Source organism: Crassostrea angulata, chromosome 8 (assembly GCF_025612915.1).
Source record: "Crassostrea angulata isolate pt1a10 chromosome 8, ASM2561291v2, whole genome shotgun sequence".
NCBI classification, from domain to species: domain Eukaryota; kingdom Metazoa; phylum Mollusca; class Bivalvia; order Ostreida; family Ostreidae; genus Magallana; species Magallana angulata.
The window spans coordinates 28,215,546-28,226,560 of record NC_069118.1 but is presented as its reverse complement, the minus strand read 5'-3'; the positions used below and the strand labels follow the sequence as shown (position 1 = coordinate 28,226,560).

The 11,015-nt window shown below is 30.3% G+C and overlaps 1 long non-coding RNA gene across 1 annotated transcript; it reads left to right on the top strand.

Moving 5' to 3' along the window:
- The first annotated feature begins 4,270 nt into the window (after nt 1-4,270).
- On the top strand, nt 4,271-5,828 carry LOC128159396 (uncharacterized). The gene is made up of 4 exons (XR_008240139.1): nt 4,271-4,402; nt 4,791-4,919; nt 5,379-5,510; nt 5,700-5,828. It is a non-coding gene; the product is annotated as an uncharacterized LOC128159396 (long non-coding RNA).
- Nucleotides 5,829-11,015: the final 5,187 nt, after the last annotated feature.

Here is an 11,015-nt window from a genome sequence, read left to right as displayed (position 1 = left end):
GTTTACAATGCTTTCCGATCAAATTCACACGACATTCAACTTTTAGTCATGACGTCATCAATGTGTAAATCTACGTAATACAAACTAATTTCTGGCAAAAATTGTCTTCAGTATTTTTTATTTGTTTTTTGGTCTACGTTTCGTTGCTTATATATTTGAATATGTATATAATAACTAAGATTTGTGATTTCACGGAATTACATGTAACTCAGATTCCATATGCTTCCTTAACACCCCCGCGTAATGGTTTTGGAGCAGATTAAAGTTGTTAGCCATTTCTAAGTTCTAAGCATGAATGCTGAATCTGACCCGTAGGATTCGGATGCTGGAGGAGGTTAAGGTTTTAAGCGCTGGTTAAAGTTTTTGGATCAGGTGCCCTATAATGATTATATCTTAGTTAATACTGATTCTAACTTCACAAAACTTGCATGGATGATGCGTCTTATGGTACTAATGCACATGACAGGCTTGAATGCTGAATCTGAGCCATAAGTTTAGGATACTGAATGAGATTTAGTTTTTTTAAGAAGAGGTCACACGTTTTATAGATAATAGCTTGCATAATTGATTTAACAATAATATAAATGAATTGCAGAGATAACTTCTGATGCCGAGCCTGATCTCCATTATCAAGGCTTAGACCTTACTTAAACCTGCTTGATAGATGTGTTTGTTGTTTAAGAAATAAAGTAAGAGTTTTTGTAATGATGCAGAATAACATCGGAGGTTAAGAAATGTTGTTTTGAAATATAAAAGCCGAGGCGTTAGCCTATGTGATTACCTATGTTTTTTTTCACTAATTTTTTTTTTTACTATCGTTGAATGAATGAAACATCTCAATCTTTATTTTAAACCCCCTCATTTACTTGTAACAAACACTACTTGAAAATCTAGTCATAATAAACACTCTTAAATAAGTCAAAATATACACACAACATGTTGATTTTGGTTGTCAGATTGCATAAAAGAACAAAATAAGTTACATTTAAATAATCACAAGCGTTATCAATTCATTCGTTTAGTATATACATGTAGTATTAGGTTGTTTCATTTAAATCAGAGTTTTCCATGAAATCAAATGCGAAGTACCTTTGTACATTTTTACAATGTGTAAATGTTTCTCAATCCTTTAGTTATAGGTGTTTTTAATACAACAAATAAATTTAAAAGTTGATCGCAAACTCTTCAGTGATAGAATTATATGAGAATTAATTATGTATGTTGACAGTAGTACTATAATTAATACATAGACTAGCTGCTTCTTTCGTGTTCCTACCAACTATTGTAAAACATGTAGAATCTTCTCCTGCGACGTGAATTTCCAAACTTATGAATAAAAAAATCTTCTGAAAAATTTTACTTTTATTTTTTCACATCAATTTCATGCGCTGATAATTGTTCAATTTAAAAAATACTACTCCTCATTGATAAGGTATACGTCAGCTTTCAGCCCCTCTATTTAATAATAAGTATACAGAGTTTTCTTTACATTAAAAAAATAACCGCTGTATAATACATGTAATGCTGCTGAAAATGAAAGCTGTACAATTTTACAATTTTGTTTATATATCATCGTCGGAAATCCACGACCAGTCTTGCATTCCATTATACGCACTCAGTAGGCGTATTCCAGACTGGTCGTGGGTTTCCAACGATGATTTATAAAGTGATTTCCAAATTTGAACATTTTTACTTTTATCCAGCACTAAAAACACTATAGAATGAAAAATATGATGTTTAAGTTTTATAGGGGAAGCAAAAGCAGCACTCTTATGATATATCCGTGCATAATGAGAAAACGCGTGGAATATTGATTTTAAATATTTTCACAGACATTCATGTGCGGATCCAGGTCCGATGCCTAATTTCGCGAAATTTACCATGTGAAGTATATAAACATAAAATATTTACGGGGTCGATACACCCCTAACCCACCCACCCCAATCCTTTAGCCCTGCGCGTATACACGTATGGTATTTACTTGTTTTAAGAAAATAACTGAAAAAGTGGTGGAAAGTAATGTAAACAATGGATAGCACTAGAAGTGGATTTATTAATATGTCGTACAGAAAGCCATAAATAAAAAGCAATTTATAGAAATAACAGGAAAGTCCTCTTGATATCACTCGGTCAATATTTCCGTACTATAGAATATTAAATAATTAAAATATATTTTTATTATAGAGCTCTTAAAAAAAAACAGTCAATATTATTTTTGATATTTTGTCGATTTGTTGACGATGACGTAAAAAATTATTCGAGTCTACATGAAAAGGTGATGTCACAATATAGTGGAATCAATAATGGACGCGCAATGCGGCGGTTTGATACCTTGATTTACAAGTCATTGACGAGTAAAAACAAGTATAGCATTTGTAGAATAATTCTAAGGGACAGCAGAAAATCACAAGAAACCATTTGAGGCTGATAGTTAAAAACGTACTAAGCGCAAAAATTAAACTGAAGAATTCTATATTGGACTGATTTGTTTTCATTTTTTAAAATTAATTTTATATATATATATATATATATATATATATATATATATATATATATATATATATATATATATATATATATATATATATATATATATATATATATCACTGTACAAAATAATGTTAACTGTGTTTTGGGGCAACATTATATTTTGTTCTTCGGGGGATAATAAAAAGAATACTTGCCTTTGTTACAGTCACTGTTTATTTTTTAAGAGGGATGTGCGGTCATCTTGTACATTTAAGGATAAGAATGTCAACATTTCTATAACTGTCTTGTTTCTGCCCGAAACTGACCAAACCTGTTGCCAAAAGAATAAAAGCAATCAATATAAGATTTTACATGTTGTTTTGTATGCAAATTATGCATACAAGAACAGGACAATGCCTTTTTAATCACTTGAAACAGCTGTCAATAATGATGATTCTAGATGCTTTGATTCTAGAGTAATAAATAGGAATTAACGATACACTGCACTCTTATACAATGTACCAGTATTTTGGTCACTAGACAGGAGATAAGAAAGATATGGAAAACAACATTAACATGTGTTTTTGTAATTCTTCCATGTTCTAATTTCTTTTTTTCCCATTGTATATTTATTAATAATATTCTATAATCAAACTTTTAATTATGTATGTTTACATTTGTTTCTTTGATTGTTTTTATTTGGTAGATCTCATTCTGATAGTTCACAAATCAATGTCCATTCAATTTTCTATTAAAAGGTGAGTATACAAATGGCAAGACAGAATGTAATCAACTTGACATCTTGGCATTAATATTCCAATTATTAGATATATTTCTTTGACAGATCTTTTTTTCAATACTGATACTAAATTTTCAACTAGTTTTAAAGCGACGTAAACCATAAACATGAAAATGAATATACATTTTTATGTCAGATAATTGGAATAACATTGTTTCTTCTTTTAGAAATCTGTGTTTAGAAACATTTGTAAGATTTCTAAATAGCGAAGACAAATGCAACTTTAATTTACAGACTGCAAGTGGTATTTTACGAGATGGTAGGTTGTTTATTTTTTATTTTTTTATTGTCGCGTAATATTTTGAATTTTACACGTTTTGAAATTGTACCAATCCAATTCTCAAATTCATTCATTTTCATTATGTTATCATTTCTTAGTCCTCCAATTAAAAAGTCTTAATTTACAATGTACGATGTGCATCTCCATAACAATAATTTTTTAAAACATTATCAAAAATATGTTGTCAGGTACAAGATTCCTGCATGACGCTTTCGTTACAATTATAAAAAGGAAAAAAAAAGGAAAATTGCATATATTTTATTATCTAACTACTTTTTTGTTGCACCCATTTGTTGTACCTATTGTTGCTTGACTGTGAACATTACGAAGAACACGATCTTGTTGTTGAACAGTTAACTGCAGCTAACATGTTATGTGGCAAACATTCAAACATTATGGCGTCAAACTAACAAATCACTACACCAGTGAAATTAATGTCATCGGAGAATAATTAGCACTATATTCATGAAATTCAAACTACCGAGTTAATTAATAATAAACAGAAGGGATGTCCTCGGGACATTAGTCCTTAGGTATATAGATGTACGGTCTCATGTGATTAGACATTTCTACATTAATATCGTTGTGAAACTTTGAAACGGAATGCAAAACTTTCATATAATTCTTTTTTCGTCAGCACAATTTTTAAAATTATTGCAATTTCCTTTTCACCAAAGTCACCACCTGTCCTACAAAATGCAATTTCGAGATGTATGATTTGTATTATGGTAGCCGCTATTCTCTTGGAAGAAGTTATCTAACGATAGGAAATAAGGATGCAGTGATTAACAGTTGTTCAGAATCACGTCAGGAAGACAAGTATTTATATATAACCTGTTCATCGTGGATCGCCAGTAAGTCACAGGTTTAAATACAGGTATATTTATTTATAATGAATAAAGAGGCATGAAAAGTAATATCAAACTGATGTTTTAACCGAGGATGTTGCTGTTTAGAATAATACTATTTTACAAGGGGTTACATTAGTTGATGCACAATGTGTCCGTATATTCAATTCCTGTATCTTTCATTTCTTATCTGGATATATTTTAGAGAACTTTATAACAATAAAATGCACTGGTATTTGATAAATTCACCGGTATACAGTAGATGCAAACGTTAACATGGCAGCTAATTGTTGTTTTTTGATCATATTTACATTTACATATTTGGTCATAATTTTGCAAAACTTTTCTAGATTAAAAAGATTATAGCCATTTCGTATTTTCCATTTCATGATAGGAAATCTAGAATTAAATGAATCGTGTGAGCTAACAGAAGAGTGTATACAATCATTGTCAGTTTGTTTGGATGGAAAATGCAAATGTGTAAATGGCTATTCTGCATTTGATACAGAGGGCTGCCTTAAAGGTTTGTGCTTTTTGTGAACAGTTTTTTCTCACACTTAATCTTCGATCGTGAATGTGACCATAAATGACATAAATGACATAAATGACCATAAATGATAATCTATAATTTCAATTATTTGGACCGGCATATACTAAGGGAAACTATAGCTTCAACCGGGACACGTTAAGTTTCAAAATGTTTTAGTTAAATGAATTAATCCATGATGTGTAAAATGATCAGTTTTTGAATCATCATACAATAAATATGTGAAAATGAGTAATCATGAATGTGGAAACATATCATTGTTGCCATACATGTACTGTCCTATTAACGCTAAAAATACGTACATCTAAGCTTGAGTAAACTTTTAAATATCAGGTTCAAAAAGTTTATGGTAAGCAGATTAATTTTTTATCGTCAAACAGACTTATTTTCTTTTTGTTTGTTCTTATCAAGTAATTTTCATCATTTGTTTTTCAGATAATGTTCCTGTCGGTGGATTTTGTAGCTTACACGAACAATGCACAGGAAGTAATAATTCTGGAGTATGCGAAAAGGGAAGATGTACATGTACAAAAGGATTTACATTAATTGATTTGGCGTGTGAAAAAGGTAATGCAAATTAAATTTATTTTCTTTATCTCATTAACTGATGATGACGACTGTGTTAGATATCATGAGTAGAAAACAACTTGTTACATGTAATCGATTTAAATTATACTTCATCAAAAAGTGATGGAGGAATGCCTTTGGACAGAAAATTACAACTTATCAACATTCCTTTTTTTCTTTTCATGCTAGGAAATCTAACATTAAATGATTCCTGTGAGCTAACAGAACAGTGTATTCAACCATTCTCAGTTTGTTTGGATGGAAAATGTCAATGTTTAAATGGTTTTTCTGCATTTGATACAGATGGCTGCCTTAAAGGTTTGTGCTCTTTGTAGACTTTCATAGTATTATTTGCTCATGTAATATTTTGAAAGAGCTTGTATCAACCTATAATGATACAGTATCCACTGATGATATAAAGTTGCATTATGTTCAGAATTGTGACCATTAATGATATACTTTTATTATTAACGAACAACTTACCCATGTGCTAATGATACAATTTCAAAATAAATCATTAAGGTATCTCACTCCTCATGTTTTGATTTCATTGCGCAGATGATCATTATATTTAAAATGAATATGATTTTATTTATCTAATCATCACAGATAGATTATTATTTCATAATTACACAACATTCATAAAAAAAATCCATTTGAATTCAAGAAACAAACAAGTTTTCTGGGGAACTATTTTTTCATGCGGAAGGTTTTTTTAGACGAAAATGACAGAAACAAGCAATATTATGAATTTTCAATATACTTTTCATTTTATTATACTTTATTCGTTATTCACATTTTTAACATTTGATAGGTTTGTAACATATTTTATAGGTTCTGTGTGACATGTACAAAATCAAATCTTGAGAATGTGATAGCCGTTTAGCATAAAATCATGCATATATATAGAACATGTCTGAATTTTTTTAAGCCAAATTTTGCGAGAATTTTACCTTTGAAGCCCTATATCTAAAATTTGACATCACTGACCCCCATGTTATATTATGTCAAAATGATACTGAATACATATTTAGGCAAACTGGATTAATCTGATGAAATTCTTGATATTCAAGAAGTTTTCATTTCAAATCAAATTGTAACTATTATAGAAATTGTCTATTTTAAGTGCAAAATGGTCACAAAAAAATTTATGCAGCTTTTTACAAATTTGTTTCGTAATCCCTCTATTCAGTGTGACCATTGTGCAAAATTAAAAACAATAATTGAAGAAATAAGTTTGCTTAATCAAAAATACTGACAACAAATCCTAATCAGGATGAAATTGCATTTTAGGTACAAAAAGGTCAAATTAAATGGGCCATAACTCAGAGGGATGGATACTGATCCCCCATTATCTTTGTATTTTTAAAGTTTGTTTTGTCTACAGATTTCAATGATATACTTCTCAAGAAAATCTTGATACAACAACATTGAGTAGTGGGATACCTTAAGGGTTTAGGGACTCGATTTTAACAAACACAGAGACAAAAAATATTTGTCTGCATACGCTGGTCCTTTTTTAATTAATGAGGTTCAATTCTAGATAGCTTATGATCGAATTGAAACAAAATCATTATATTAGTTTACAACAGGTCTAAACTGTTTATAATCCGCACGTGCTAGACCCCTAATTTATAATTATTTGAGGTACAAAAGTATCAATTATTTCAAATATAAGGACAGGAAATCAAAACTTGCCAATTAAAAAAAAAGTTATATGAAACCGAGCAAAATAGCTTTAAAAATGTTCCTTCCTCTGATTTAGCTCACCTGAGCTGAAAGCCCAAGTGAGCTATTCTGATCACATTTTATCTGTCGCCCGTCTTTCCGTCTGTCTGTCGGTCCGTCTGTAAACTTTTTAGATTTTGAACTTCTTCTCTAAAACCACTTGACCAATTTCAACAAAATTTGGCATAAAGCATTATTATGGTAGGGCAAACATAAATTGCAGAAATGAAACACCGATCTTTATTCAAAGCGAGGAGGCCTCGAAAATGTAGAAAAAGGGGGTGCGTTTTTAAAAATCTTCTTACATATAAGAACTACTGAGTCATATTCAAAGTAACTTTAAAAAATATTCCTTATGGAAAGGAAAATATAAATTGCAAAAATAATTTGCTAATTCTTGTTTCAAATCTGAGTTATTACGAAAATAATAATAAAGGAAACGCGTGTTTAGATCAGATTATAACTTCGGGTTCGGTATTCCATACTTCTAAAATGGGACGGTGTAAAAGTAGGTTCTTTGTTTTAAACAGCAATGTTGAATGATATACGGGTCGATTTGACAAATGTTGTGCAACAGTTCGCGTGCAAAGGGAATCTTTGAAACATGCAAGATATATTGGTGCTGATTTTGTGAAGTAAATTGAGGTTAGATATTTCAATGTGTTGACAGTTTTCACTTTTTACGGTTGTGTTATGTTAGCTTGTTTTGAATTTGTTCACTTTCATATTATTTGTGCTTTGTAACCTCGGGAACTTTCGCCTGTATTTTGTAATTTTTACGTATAAAATCAAACATAGACTTCGGTAAATCAGACATTTGACTATTTTACCTTTGCAAATAATCAACATTTGATGTATTAACAAAGTTCTAAAATAATATTTATTCTATTGGTAATTCGGTATGATCTTTTGCGTAATGGTTTATTATTGCAATGTGTTTTGTTGAGATGCTCAGATTTTTCTCGAGTTTACACAGTTTATATAGAGTTTAATATCGTTGACGGAACTATGTACATGTACTAGGTATATATCAAAGACACTCGCTCTGGTGTATATATATATATGATTCATTTAAAAAAAATTAAATGTGTTCTTTGTTTTAATGCATGTCTTCTGTTTAATTGTTTACAATTTCTATTTACTAACAATATTTGAGTGTTAAGCTTCAAATTATAAGCAAGATACAGAGCTTTGTACACAGATATGAGGTTATTTTTGTTTACATTTTAGATGCTGAATAGGTAATACCAAGTTTAAAATCTAGCAAAATTATGAGCTCTGTATCTTGCTTAAAATTCTATGATTGACGCTGAAATTTTGGTTGATCATACATTAGAAATGTCTCGCTAAACATTAAAGAGTTAAATAATGCATAAAGTATAATTCTGCAAACGCACCAATCGATCCACCAACAGAGCAATGTTGATTTAAATGTCTCCTCCCTCTGGTTTAAATAGACACAATTCAAGTAGGTTCGGTTCGATTTTTCTGGATTTAGATTATTTATAGGCATTTAAAAATCCTCAATATTTTAAACTGTACGCTAAGTTTGGTAAATTTGAGCGTGCATATAAATCAGAAGTATCCATCAGTACTTAACTATAACGAAAAAAAAAAGCAATTTGTTGATATTTTCTACATAAAAACGGCACATTCTCTATAGCTTAAGTGCACTTGTTCTTTGATGTATTAACAAAGTTCTAAAATAATATTTATTCTATTGGTAATTTGGTATGATCTTTTGTGTAATGGTTGATTATTGCAATGGGTTTTGTTGAGATGCTCAGCATTTTCTCGAGTTTATTCAGTTTAAACAGAGTTTAATTACCCCTGCAAATGTGTTCGGAATGTTTTCTTCATCGTTGTTAAGTATGTATTAAATCCAGAGGTGCTCGAATGAAAGTTCACGAGACTTCCCCGAAATTTGTTCAGTTCCTGTGAAATTTTAAACGGAAATATGTGTTCGGATAATATTCTCAAAATACGTAAGTACCGGTCGATTTTCATATCATATCCTACTTTGATTTATGATAAAACATCAACATCTTTTAAGACGTATGTCTTATTTCACCATCTAGCGGATTTTCAAATTAAACGATGATATTCAGAACAGATTTATTGTTCGTGTTCAATCACGTGTAGTGTGGTTGATAATATAAACATTGGGTTGCTTAATAAAATCATAGCCATGTTTGATGCTTGTGGTGTGCAATACCATGTTAAAAAAATAATGGGTGAATGTTTTGCATAAAAACTTAGAATATCGAGCCATTTTCAAGGAACATACTGCATAAAATAGTACAGTCTGTTTCACTATTGATGTTATTACTAGGTCAGGCGCGGGTCGAAAATTAATTCTTAGGGGGGATCTCTACTACGCATGTTAATTGTCGCAACAGCAGAAAAAAACCTTTTTTTTGTATTGTTACATTTATTTTTAGAACACATTTTATCCACCAATTAATGAAGATAAAGTTTAAGATCAATAAACATCTAGAATTTATATTTGACTACAAGTACCTAGATTCTCTAAAATAGACTATAAACACGAGGCACGATTTTTACTGCGAAACTCAAAGTGTAAAATAAAACCAAGTGATCTAAAATTTAAATGACAATAACATTCGAAGGGGTGATATGGATACAAAATAATCTGTTTTGCAGGCTGGTATATTTCATAGTTTATATAGAGTTTAATATCGCTGACGGAACTATGTACTAGATATATACAAAGACACTCTCTATGGTATATATATATATATGATTCATTTTGAAAAATAAATTGTGTTCTTTGTTTTAGTGCATGTCTTCTGTTTAATTGTATGCTATTTCTATTTACTAACCATATTTAAGTGTTAAGCTTTAAATTTAAGCAAGATACAGAGCTTTCTACACAGATATGAGGCCATTTTTTTTTTACATTTTAGATGCTGAATAGGTAATACCAAGTTTAAAATCTAGCAAAATTGTGAGCTCTGTATCTTGCTTATAATTCTATGATTAACCCTGAAATTTTGGTTGATCATACATTAGAAATGTCTCGCTAAACATTAAATACTTGTACATAAAATGATATGCTGTAACTACTTTCTGGAGCCCCCTCTTTATACGATGATTCAGAATTATATGAATTCCACATTAATTTTGATAGTTTTTCAGACACGAGTAAATAAAAACGACACCGTTAAACATGTCCATAGTTTCTATAGTTCTGGCACATTTTTTTATAGGGATAAAAGCATTATCGCTATTCCTAAGTAAAAATCAGCGTAAAATCACCCTGGTTTGTAGCCATTTGTTGTTTATGTATTGGTCTTAGTAAAATACAGTGATATGTCTGTCAAATCATTGACTATAATAACTCTTTTACAAGTCACGTGACATTTTTCATCTAGTGTATTCATCATTCAAGTGAGTAAGGTTAAATAGCCATTGGAGTTTACGCCAGGTAAACAACAGTCGTTTGTGATTGGGAGACCAATAAAATTTTTGAATGTTTTAAATTTAAGGAATTGAGCGCATTGAGGCACAGTTTTATTGTTCACATCCATAGGAATTTTTAAAATAAAAACTTTCAATAATGTTCATTCTACCAACTGGTGTAATATCGAAGAATGAATATTATAATGATTAAAAAAATAACTGGTAAGTATTCAGGAAGAAAATGTACTTATATGCTCTCAAATATGTTGATCGCTTTATGTAGTGGGAAGGGGGAGGGAGAAGGGGACATAATGAAAAGATAGGGAATTTCAAACTAACAGTGTACCCGTACCA